The following is a 13,780-nucleotide window of genomic DNA, read 5'->3' as shown; positions in this document are numbered from 1 at the left end:
AACCGAGAGGGTCAATATGTCCTGGATGGGAACTACAATCGCGACAACAACTACAATCGGAACAACTATGGCAACAGAAACTATAGGGTTGGTCCTTATGTTCCACCTGCAAATTGGGAATCTGGTAATAGGGAAGCTGGGGTAGTATGTCACGTATTGAGGATATGATGCAACAGATGATGAAGAGGTTTGATTTGACTAATGAGAATGTGAAGGAGATGCGGAATGACTTGTATGGTATTGGTCAAAAATTTGATGCCCATGCGGTGTCGATCAAGCAACTTGAGCAACAGATGAATTAGTTGTCAACTACAGTAAACCCACGTCAGCCTGGCACACTTCCTAGCAACACCATCCAAAATCCAAAGAACGATGGGCATTGTATGGCAGCCACTACTCGAGGAGGTAAACAAACCATTGATCCACCTATTTCGTTTGAGGTTGAAAAGGATGATGATGAGATTGCGGTTACTGGAGAGTCGAAGAATGCTACATAGAAGGAAGCGGAGATAACCCAAAAAAGTTTTTCCCATGCCGATAGAACAATGAAGAGGCCAATTGGTGTTCTCTAAGATGTACTTATGAAAGTGGAGTTATTCATCTTTTCAGCGGATTTTGTAATACTTGACTGTGAGGTTGATTTTGAGGTTCTATCACGACCCTAGCCTACACCCCGGAAGCGACACGACATAGGGGTCTCACACAAGCCTCATAGCATATTCATTGCATAAGATACTTAGAAATAGTGTGGAATTTAAAACCTTTCTTTTATAAATCCAACAATTGAAATCATTAAAAGCAAGCGGAAGCCTATCATCTCACATGGCCATCTAAACAACATACTTGAAACAAAATAGGGTCACGACCCTTTATAATTGACAAACTTAACAATAGTCTATTACATGAAAAGAAACGAAACATCGACTACTTGTCCTCAATCTATGAGGACATACCACTTAGTCTTGGAGAATCTCAATTCCAAGCTTCACTAGGGAGAATCACTAAAATGCCGGAACCTACACTTATAGTAAAACATGAAGAAGAATGGGTTAGGATAATTAAGTACTAAGTATGATAGCCATGCAAAAACATGCTTAAACCGGACATTTTATTTGAAAGTCATGGTTTTATGCTATTTTGAGAAAACTTCATGAACATAAGCATAAGAGGCATAATATTCAACTATAACCAACATACGAGTCATTTAACCACATAAGAACATAATCAGATAGTAACCATTACCCTCACATTAAGCCTTCACCTCAAGTAACCCTCAAGCTATACTTTGTGCAATGTATGGATAGCGTCTCATACCACCATCCACACAAAAGTACCACCTTAAGGTCACCAAAAGTGAACTTACCATTCAACATATCCATCCTTACGCAATACTCATACATAAGAGATGTAAACATTATATAAGCCATATCATCACATAAGGACCATCACCAAGGGTAACTCTAAGTCATACTTGTGCATTGTATAAGTAGCATCGCATACTACTACTCACACTAAGCACTCCTTTAAGACACTATAGACAAGGCACATTCATATTCATTAAGTCATGACAAGGAAGTAACTCATAATACCATCCAAGTATAGCATATATCATCTCATTCAAGCATAAGTCACATTCTTCATTAGATTCATTTCATTAAGAGCACCTTCATTCATTCATTTAGACATTAGCTGAACATTATTCATTGACATCACCATAAGAGCACATTCATTACACTTAACATTATAAAGGAACACACCACCACCTCTCTCAAAGCCAACTTAGGCGATGCATAGATGGTGTCCCATACCACCACCCACACTAAGTAATGCATTCTTAAGAAGCCATAGTTCATTAACATTCTTTGTGGGGGTAAGCCTTAACCGACTTTGACCATGTGAGCATTTCATGGAATCCAGGTGACACCCTTACCAGAAAAGGNTTAGGCGATGCATAGATGGTGTCCCATACCACCACCCACACTAAGTAATGCATTCTTAAGAAGCCATAGTTCATTAACATTCTTTGTGGGGGTAAGCCTTAACCGACTTTGACCATGTGAGCATTTCATGGAATCCAGGTGACACCCTTACCAGAAAAGGGATTCCTACTTGCCTAAGGTAGGACCATTGTTTTTAGCTTAAGTGGATCCACTAGCTAGACCTAAGTCGGCACGTAGTTATGGGATAGGGAGATTGCTTCTAGATACCCCGCCTTAACTAATGTATGGGCAGCCATCTCAACAGATTGTTACTAGATACCTCACCTCAACTCACGTATGAGTATCCATCTCAATCCATATACACTCGGTGCTTAGCATTATTCCCCACGGAGTATTTGACATTCATTACTTTCATTCATTTTTATGGGATAAGAGATTGCTACTAGATACCCCGCCTCAACTAACATATGGGCATCCATCTCATTTCCAACCTTCACTAATTGGAAAGCTCATAGATCCAAAGATGAGAATAGCCTTTCACCTAGGAATCCCATATTGTGAGAAAGTCCTTTCACAACATGTCATTATCATTCATTAGAGTGCAATTGAGAATAGCCTTTCAATGAACCAATAATCATTAGTATAATCATAGAAAAATTCATTCATTAGTCATTCATGACAGTGCGTGAGAATAACCTTTCACATAGATCATCATGATTCATAAGCATTTAATACTAACACAATTCCATTCTAAACATGATTAGAATACATTCATTGAGATCACACACATATACTTCACATTATAATCATACATAATCCTTCATGAAATTGGCCCTTCAGGCTATGAACCAACATTAACCCATAAATCCAAACAACTACAGTATATAAGGAAATTTACATGATTCAATCACTTAATTCAACATAAACATCAACAATTCAACATACTTACATAATCAATCAATTCCCACTCACAAATCACAATTTAGGAATTTGGGGGAAAACATGGGTTCTAGGAAGAAATCATCTTAATTTATCTTTAAATCCACAATACATTCATAATTCAATGCATTAATGCCTTTGAAAATCGTTTGGAATCGAACCCATGCCAAGATTGAAAACTAGGGTTTTAGAGAAAACATTGCAGACTTAAAATCACTTTTGAGATTGGCTCCTTGAAAGAACTAAGTCAAGGATGAAGACCAACATTCCTTTAATGGATGAAATCCACGAAAATCCCTTGAAAAACTTGAAGTCTTGAACTTGGAAGCTTGAAGTCTTCACCTCCAATGGAGGTTTCTAGAAAGAGAACTTTTGGAGGGGAAGGGATGTTTGTATTTTGGGTTTTGAAATAATGAAGTCTAAAATAGAGTTTAACACATTTAATACTTTAGAAACCCTTAAAATGCCTTAAATAACCAATTAAAACCTTCCCCCAACTAAAATAGACTTAATAGCAATTTACCAAAACACCCCCACATTGGTCGAGAATTGTAGCTTTTACAATGGTCAACCACGGATCCCCACCCACGGACCGTGGGTGGGTCTATGGATCGTCCTGTCCTGGCATGGTTTGTTGTTGTGGCTTGGTTTTTGTTGCCGTGACCTACGGAGGCCATCTACAAGGCGTGGATGGACCTACATGGCATGGTCCCCTTCCGTAGGTCACCAAGTTTTAGGCAACTTTTCTCTTTTGGGGCAGCCTTGGGGTTAGGCTAAGGGTCCTCCTCAAGGAACCCTAGGGTGGTCCTTAGGGAGTCGTACCTTGATGTTTAATACCTAAATCCCTCGACCATAGCTCAGGACAGCATTTTACACCCTCAAACCCCACAATAACTCAAAGACACCCTAGTTAGGCTCTAGTTTTACTTATTCGTTTTACGGGTGGTTACATTATCCCCCACTTAGAAACATTCGTCCTCGAATGACACTTGAAACACAGTAAGTGGTTAAAAACTCAAGCTTAGCATCCCATAATGCATGCAACATCATAAAAAAAAGCACAAAAGTAGGAGGAAACCTCAACTCCATATCAATAAGCTCAATGCAAGATAAGAAAGTAGGAACTACATCTACAAACTCATTACGCAACATAACTTCATCATTTCTTATTATATTGGAGGAATTACCATCTCCAACTCATATCATGCTCATCATAACATCATTAGGCACATTATGCGAATTATTCATAAAAGCACATTAGGCATGTTCAACAATCAACCTCATGAAGCATATATACAACTCATACTAAATGCATATCAACAAGAGGAACATAATTCATATAAACTCATTTTCTCATTCAAACATAAACTCATTAACATAAGGAGACCATGGAAACTCATATTCACACATGACTCCAAAACATGAAACAAGCTACAACGAACTCTTGGTCTCAAGCTTGATTAGGAATAGAAGGAAAGAGATAAGGATTTCAAAACGCTCAACAACCTTACTATTCAACATATGATCCCCCACTTAGGAGAAAACCCAACTAAGGCTAATCATGAACATGACATTGGAACCTTAATCAAGACATTTACAACTTACAAGAAACCATCAACATACCGGTGCTTTTAAACTACGAAGGTCCTCATTAAGCAACTTTTGCTCACAAACAACCTTACCAACACCACTCAAGGTCTCATATGAGTCTACCACATAGCTCTAAACTCCTTAAACTCACTAAACCTCTTAAGGTGAGATCATCAAGCAAGCCTAACTCATGAACATCAAGGACATTCCATGACCTTACCATCTACGCATATTACCTCCCCCCCACTAGGGAGTAAGCCTATACAAGCTCTTTTACACTTCACTTCTTTCCATTCTAAGGTCGGAGCGTAACATCACTAAACCCTCACACTTATCACACTAGATTATTCTAAACCGAGGTGAGTTACACTTCTACCCTTCTTAGAGAAGTCTACTCACTCAACACACCTAGGAATTTCTAGAACACTATATTTCATCAACTCTTTTAACAAACATCAAAACTCATTATGACTAAGCCAGTTTCTACCATCATCCAAGCATAACCATAAAACAACCCATTCATACTAAGGACAACATCATGTCTATCACCTCAAATCTAACAAGTCACATAGCCATAAATGGCATCACAAGCAACCTTCCTTCCTCGCTCCTCATAGCATAAGCCTTTCAGATGGTCATACCCTAAAGACCATCGGGTAAGTAATAAGAGTAAGAGATTCTAGAGTTAAGCTCTATGGCACAACTTGAAGAATATGAAAGAAGTCTAACTTTCTAACGTCCTATAGCCTCTCGCTCATAGATGTGTTGTGACTCACCCTAATGAACAAGAATCTACTAGATGTGGCTTGTGAGACATCAACCTAAAAACCATTTCCAAAACCTTGTGCTCTGATACCATGTTTGTCACGATCCAAGCCTACACCTCGGAAACGACACTATGTACTTGACCCCGAAGTGATCTCATACAAGCATCATAACATATTCACTGCATAAGATACTTAGAAATAGTGCAGAATTTAAAACTTTTCTTTTATAAATCCAATAATCAAAATCATTAAAAGGAAGCGGAAGTCTATCGTCTCACATGGCCATCTAACTAACATACTTGAAACAAAATAGGGTCACAGGTCTTTACAATCGACAAACTTAACAATAGTCTATTACTTGAAAAGAAAGGAAACATCAACTACTTGAACTCGATCTATGTGGACATACCACTTAGTCATGGAGATTCGCAATTCCAAGCTTCACTAGAGAGAATCACTCAAATGCCGGAACCTACACTTGTAGTAAAACATGAAGGAGAATGCATTAGCACAATTAAGTACTAAGTTTGATAGCCATGCAAAATCATGCTTAAAATGGACATTTTATTTGGAACTCATGCTTTTATGCCATTCTGAGAAAACTTCATGAACCTAAGCATAAGAGACATAATATTCAACCATAACCAACATACAAGTCATTTAACCACATTAGAACACAATCAGATATAAACCATTACCTTCACATTAAGCCTTCACCTCAAGTAACTCTCAAGCTATACTTTGTGCAATGTATGGATAGCGTCCCATACCACCATACACACCAAAGTACCACCTTAAGGTCACCAAAAGTGAACTTACCATTCAACATTTCCATCTTTACACAATACTCATACATAAGAGACGTAAACAGTACATAATCCATATCATCACATAAGGACCATCACCTAGGGCAACTCTAAGTCATACTTGTTTAATGTATAAGTAACATCCCATACTACTACTCACACTAAGTACTCCTTTAAACCACCATAGACAAGACACATTCATATTCATTAAGTCATGACAAAGAAGTAACTCATAATACCATCCAAGTATAGCATTCATCATCTCATTAAAGCATAAGTCACATTCTTCATTAGATTCATTTCATTAAGAGAACCTTTATTCATTTAGACATTAGATCAACACTCTTCATTGACATCATCATAAGAGCACATTCATTACACTTAACATTATAAAGGAACACCCCACAACCTATCTCAAGGCCTACTTGTGCAATGCATAGATGGCGTCCCATACCACCACCCACACTAAGTAGTGCATTCTTAAGAAGTCATAGTTCATTAACATTCTTTATGGGGGGTAAGCCTTAACCGACATAGACCATGTGAGCAATTCATGGAATCCAGGTTTTACCCTCACCGGATAAGGGATTCCTACCTGCCTAAGGTAGGACCATTGTTTTTAGCTTAAGTGGATCCACTAGCTAGACCTATGTGGGCATATAGTTATGGGATAGAGATATTCCTACTAGATACCCCGCCTCAACTAACGTATGGGCATCCATCTTAATAGATTATTACTAGATACCTCACCTCAACTCACGTATGAGTATCCATCGCAATCCATATCCACTCGATGCTTAGCATTATTCCCCATAAAGTATTTGACATTCATTACTTTCATTCATTATTATGGGATAAGAAATTGCTACTAGACACCCCACCTCAACTAATATATGGGCATACATCTCAAAACCCAACATTCATTCATTATTACGGTATACGAGATTGCTACTAGATACCCCGCCTCAACCAACGTATGTGCATCCATCTTATTCCCAACATTCTTTAATTTGAAAGCTCATAGATTCAATGATGAGAATATCCTTTCACCTAGGAATCCCATATTGTTAGAATGTCCTTTCACAATATGTCATTATCATTCATTAGAGTACAATTGAGAATAGCCTTTCAATCAACCCATTATCATAGAAAACTTCATTCATTAGTAATTCATGAGTGTGTGTGAAAATAACCTTCCACATATATCATCATCATTCATAAGCTTTCAATACTAACACAATTCTATTCTAAACATGATCATAATACATTCATTGAGATCAGACACATATACTTCACATCATAATCATACATAATCCTTCATGAAATTACCCCTTCACCAACATCAACCCATAAATCCAAACTACTACAATAGATAAGTAAATTGGCATGATTCAATCACTTAATTCAACATAAATATCAACAATTCAACATACCTGCATAATCAATCAATTCCCACTCACAAATCGCAATTTAGGAATATGGGGGAAAACATGGGTTCAAGGAAGAAATCATCTTAATTCATCTTTAAATCCACAATTCATTCATAACACAATGCAATAATACCTTTCAAAATTGTTTGGAATCGAACCCATGCCAAGATTGAAAACTAGGGTTTTAGAGAAAACATTGGAGACTTGAAATCACTTTTGTGATTGGTTACTTGAAAGAACTAAGTCAAGGATGAAGACCACCATACCTTTAGTTGAAAAACTCTAAGTCTTGACCTTGGAAGCTTTAAGTCTTCACCTCCAATGGAGGTTTCTAGAGAGAGAACTTTTGGAGGGGAGGGGAGGTTTGTATTTTGGGTTTTGAAATAATGAAGTCTAAAATAGAGTTTAACACTTTTGATACTTTAAAAACCCTTAAAATACCTTAAATAGCCACTTAAAACCGTCCTCCAACTAAACTAGAGTTAATAGAAATTTACAAAAACAACTCCACATTGACCGAGAATTGCTGCTTTTACAATAGCCAACCACTGACCCCACCTACAGACTGTGGGTGGGTCCACAGACCATTCTGCATTGGCGTGATATGTGGTTGTGGCTTCATTTTGGGGGCCATGACCTACGGAGTCCATCCACGGGGTGTGGATGGACCTATGAGGCGTGGTCCCCTTCCGTAGGTCACCAAGTTTTAGGCAACTTTTCTCTTTTGGGGGAACCTGGGGGTTAGGCTAAGGGTCCTCCTCAAGGACTCCTAGGGTGGTCCTTGGGGAGTCGTACCATGACGTTTAACCTCTAAACCCCTCGACCATAGCTCTGGACAACATTTTACACCCTCAAACCCCACAACAACTCAAAGACACCCTAGTTAGGCTCAATTTTCACTTATTCATTTTACGAGTCGTTACAAGTTCCCATCATCCTTGGGAGACAATTCCTTACTATTGGGCGTGCCTTGGTTGATATGGAGAAAGGGCAGATGAAGTTCTGATTGAATAGTGAAGAGGTAACTTTTAATATTTGTAGGTCCATGAAGCAGGAAAGAGATCTTAAGTTAGTGTCAGTGGTGAATCATATGTGGAGCGAGGTTCTGATGTGTCTATTGAAGAGAGGTTGGGTGTTGATGCACTGGTGATATAAATAATGCTATCAAAGACACTAAATCCAGTTCTAAGAGTCAATGATCGTTAGTCAGTATATAACCAAATCAATTGGGTTGGGATCATTCCCATAGAGAGTGGTACGTGTTTGAAAATGAAGAGCAAACTACGAATATGTTCAAGTACAACATAGGAATAAATATTTACGAATAAAAACATAATTCAAGTTAAGGGGTGACACAAGTGTCAAGTAACAAAAGGGGGGGGGGGTTAAGTTATAACTAACAGCTACAACAACAACAAACAACACGAATTAACAAGTAATGAGACGGATTCTTGGGATGTGATTGGATTATAAGCTAATATAAACATATGGGTGATTGTAACTATTAGTAAATAGTTGTAAATCAGTGAGTAAGCTAGACTTTAGTAGGGATAAACTTTCTCTCAAACAGTTTACCTTGAATCAAGTTGGTTTCTCTCAAACACCAACAAGCAACAATTAAAAACAACCTACGATTTAGTCCATTCACTCTCTCAGCTAAATGTGTGGAAAAGGGTTCAGGATTCACTTTCTTGAGTTGAACTTATGCCAACCCAATTCCCACAGACCATCAAATCACTAATCTTGGTTTTAAAACATCTCTCTCAAGCAAGCCAAAAACACGAAGGTAGAGTTGCATTTACAACTACAACCCTTTAAATTGAACTAGAACTACTGAACTTTTAAATAACAATTACACTAACAATTAACAATACCTACAAGCTAAATCAACCCATAATCACATAATCACACCCCAAGAATTGGGGTTTAGCTAGACATCATAAAAAGATATAAATCGTTACCAAATTGTGTTTCCATCAACTGGGTAAGATTAATTTCGTCTTTACAAAGCTCCACGTTAAAGAATCTTAAAGACCCACTTCAAATTTCTCAAAAATGTAAAACTTTAATTCTTCAAAGCTAAGGAAAAGTTTTGTCTCAATACCCAATGTTCTAACTCCAAAATTCTATATTCTGAAAACTGATTATAAAAAACACTTCAAACTAAGAATTCAAAAATGTATTTATAGTCGCCAAAAATACGCTGCGAAGGGCCATTCGGTGCAGTAAGTCAGGATCGCCGATCAACTCAGCGATCCGCCCTTTGGTAAGTTCTATCACCTTTTTTCTTTGGCCTTCAACATCTTCAAGTTCTGCAACTTTAGGCGATCCAATAACTGCATCACGGAACTGTTCGGTGACATGCCGACTACTCTTTTCTCTCGCTGACTTGATTTTCTCCCTCAAGACTTGGCACACTGGAACTTTAGGTGAGGTAATAGCCACTCAGCAACTCGCCCAATGGATTAGGCGATCAACAGGCCTTCTTTTCTTTATTTTTTCAAATGCCTTGTTCCTTTTTGCTCGTTAGTCTCCATGATTTGTTCCTCAATCCAAATACCTGGAAATCAAGGATTTTACATCAGTTATTGACACAAAATAAGCATTTGAGGACACTAAATCTATCTAAATAAATCCCTAAATGAGTCCAAATCGTGGACCCATCAACACCCCCAACTTAAACTTTTGCTTGTCCTCAAGTAAAATTCAAGTTCAGCAGTTCAAAAAGGATATCTCAAACAGTGCTACACAAGACTCAATCATGAATGCACACAAAAAGAATTAACTTACTCATGCAAGGATCAATTGTGCACTTAAAGATTCAAGTTGTGACTCACCATTATCAAAGATTCTCCGGTTCGCAATACTTGCTGCAAATGCAAGTGCAAGCTCAACAAAGGTATTCAAATTCCCTCACACAAAGAATTATTCCATATTCACACACAATGGTTCAATAATTTAAAGCTCCGGAATCACAATCAGCACTCACACTAAAAAAGATGAACACATGCATGACTCCACCCATAGGTTTGCCCTTATTTTCCAATCAACACTTGTTTCAGCTCACTCAAGATCAAAAAGGTCTTTTCAAGGCTTGTAATGGGGATTAGTGCAAAGGTATGGTCATTTAGGCTCAATGGTTGTAATCCTCATGAAATGTGGTATGAACAATTCTTTCTTTCCTTCTCTTCAACTTTCTCATTCATGCTCAAAAGTCACCCAATTATTCATCTTCCATGGACTGTTGGATACCCCATTTTCTTTGCACTTTCACAAACTTTATTTCAAACTTTTTCATTCTTTTTCTTTTTCATTCTGTTCTTCTTTTTCTCTCTCCTTTTTTTGTATAGAGGGGTTCCATCTTTGTCAAAATCATGGGTAAAGGGGGACTTATTTGCATTTCTTGGTCTACCTTCTCTTTTCACCACACCCTCAACTTAGGCTTTTGGCCTAAGTTGGCTATTCCAACTAAGCATAAATCATGAGGATTATGGGTAATGGATAAATAAAGGTCACAATTTTGCATCAAGTTTAATTTCTTCTAAGAAAAGGATAAGGCTCAAAGGGTGTTCAAACAAGGATCACACACTCACAAGGTAGGCCACAAAAAGAGATATAATGTCAAATTGTTTCACACACTTCAAAGTTACCTAAGATCATTTCAAGAGATTGCATCACTTACTCGTCCAGACCAACAAGGCAAATTCTAGGTGTCATCACACATGGTTCGTGGTAAGCTCATCACACAAGCAATTGACACCAATGTCACACAAGACTCCACACTTTTACTAGTGTTCAATGTTCATCACAAGAGACTAAATTTGAAAATTAGTTAGTCACAACGAGATGCAACAAGTTCACATATTGCCTATGTAACTTCATTTTCCCTCATCGTAGCCGTACATTCATTTTTGTTCGATTATGAGCACTATTCAAGTCATCGGTATTGATCAAGAACGATACTCAAATTTTCAAGAGAACAACCACATTCAAACACAAACAAGAGGTGGCACAAAATTTTTTGGAAGGGTCAAAAAAACATTTACAATTAAAGCAAGGAGCCGCAATCTGACTCATCCACAAAAATAATGCTAAACACAATATAAAGCTCAAAAACCCAATATATACAGAAAAATAGTCACACAAGGTAGGCCTCACCCCACCACAAAACAAAAGTTATTTGTCCTCAAATGCAAACAATAAAATATCCAAAAGTCAAATGAAATAAGACAGAGAGGTAGGTAAAAAGGGATCCTGTCTAAACAATTGCTTCGTCTCTCTGGGCATCAGTGCCCGGTGTAGTGCTATGAATCTGGGTCTCAGCACTCGGAGTCATATCAACAGAAGTAGCGAGTCCACTAGGAGCTGCCATGGACGTCTCTGTTAGCGATGTCTGGATCACCGACTGTACAATCGTCTCCTTAAGGTCTAGAAAATCACCATATATGCTTTATTCCCTCATCTGGATCTGCTCCTTGTCGATCTATTCCTTTGACTCATCAGTTGTTGTGCCATCCCTATGTACATCTCCAATGGTATCCAGAGGAATCACTGAAGTCTCATGGGCGTGCACATCATCCACAACCCTAGTAGTGAAGTGAAGTCAATAGAGTTTAGATAGTCTACATCCTTCCTCAGATATGCTACTTCGGCTTTCAAAGTCGTAACCTCGGAGGTCTCCCCCTGTCTGCTCTCACAAGCCTCAACTCTCATAGTGAGAGTTTCAATGGAGGTCCGAAGGTGGTTAAGTGCAGCTAACATGGCATCCTTAATCATCCATGGCACAACAACCTCCAATCTGGTAGCTCTCACATCAACCACATCAGCTAGCTTCCCCATCATCAGGATTATTGCCTCAGTAATCTTTGCTGGCTAGGAGGAGGTAGAGGCACTCGGGGCTTGTGAAAAAGAAGGAGGAGAATATGTACCTGAAGGCTCGGAGGCCAGAGTAGGCAAAGATGTCTCTGCAGGTATAGAATCGACATCAACCTCTGGAAAAGTATCAGTCGGAGCTGCTCTCCACCTGTCACCCTCCTCTCGTGTGTACTTGGCATCAATGCGCCGGATGTCAGTGGAGTAAGACAGAGTAACCTCAATATCTCTCGTATCATCCCGGGGCACTTCAGCACGCCGACATAATTTTGTGATCAAGACCGGGAATGGTAGGGAAGTCTGCCTCTGCTCGGCCCTCATGGCCATCTCCTGCTCAATAATGAGTCCCAGGTTGATACTCCTTCGGGATATCATCGACCCAAGGCAGGCCAACTTGGGGTGGCGAAGGATGGACTCGTTCTATGATGGAATGATGGTGCTGCTTAGGAAGCCAAACCAGAATCGAGCAGCAATACTCAAATCCCTCCTCTATGGGGTCCCCTGCCTCGATCCACCTCGGGGTGGTATCGGAAATCAATGGAGCCAGCCAGCCCTTCAAGTCAAACGACTGAGTAATCGGCAAACCCTCATATGCCACTTTAGCTTTAAGACCCCTGCCAAGTACAATATTGATGTACTCGCTATTGCATCCAACTTCCTTACCCCGGACCATGACCGATTTAACCGGTCTAAACTCGTTGGGCTTCTTCTAGCTCTTCGGGACCAAGTCACCATATGATGTATAGAACTCCCGAACCCATGAAAGAATATAAAGGCCTCGGGGCCTGCTGAAATGCTCAAACTGATGGAAGTGGAGAGTGCCTCTCACCCTGGAGTATTTTCCCTCAAGGCCATCTGTAGATAATGACTTCTCCTCGAGGATAGTTCGCAATCCATCACCTTTCATTCTGTTGAGAAGCTTGGGAAGAGGTAATACTGGTAGCACTGGAGCCACAGAAAGTGTCAGAGCTGGCACTGAACCTTTTGGGGTGGAAGCTGAAGGGACTCTAGCTGAGTCAGGGCGAGATATAGCATGGATCTCAGCATGCCGGGACTGTAAGGGTTGGTCATCCTCCGTTTCAGAGAAAGCTGTATAAGAACCCTCACTATCGGAGTTGTGCTCCGGAGCCTCAAATACAGCCCTTTTTCCTTTCCCCTTGCCTCCCTTTGGAACCTCTTGCCTTCCCTTTTTGGGAGGGTTTTCTCCCCTTTCGTTGATCACAATTCACTGTGCTCTTTTGCAAGGGTGTCATGTCAAAGTTAGTCCTGGCCATATATGCAAAAACATCAAACAGAGTTTGAAACAATTCAATCAGATGCATAGAAAAGTAGTTGCAGACAGACTCACCGAACAGGTCGGTGAGTCCCTGAATCTCTTTTGCGAGCCAGATCTGGCTATTCGAAAGGATTGGCTCAAAAATTCTAAAAACTTTTGG

This window comes from Solanum stenotomum, chromosome 2 (assembly GCF_019186545.1).
Source record: "Solanum stenotomum isolate F172 chromosome 2, ASM1918654v1, whole genome shotgun sequence".
Lineage (NCBI taxonomy): Eukaryota > Viridiplantae > Streptophyta > Magnoliopsida > Solanales > Solanaceae > Solanum > Solanum stenotomum.
This window is presented reverse-complemented; position numbering follows the sequence as displayed.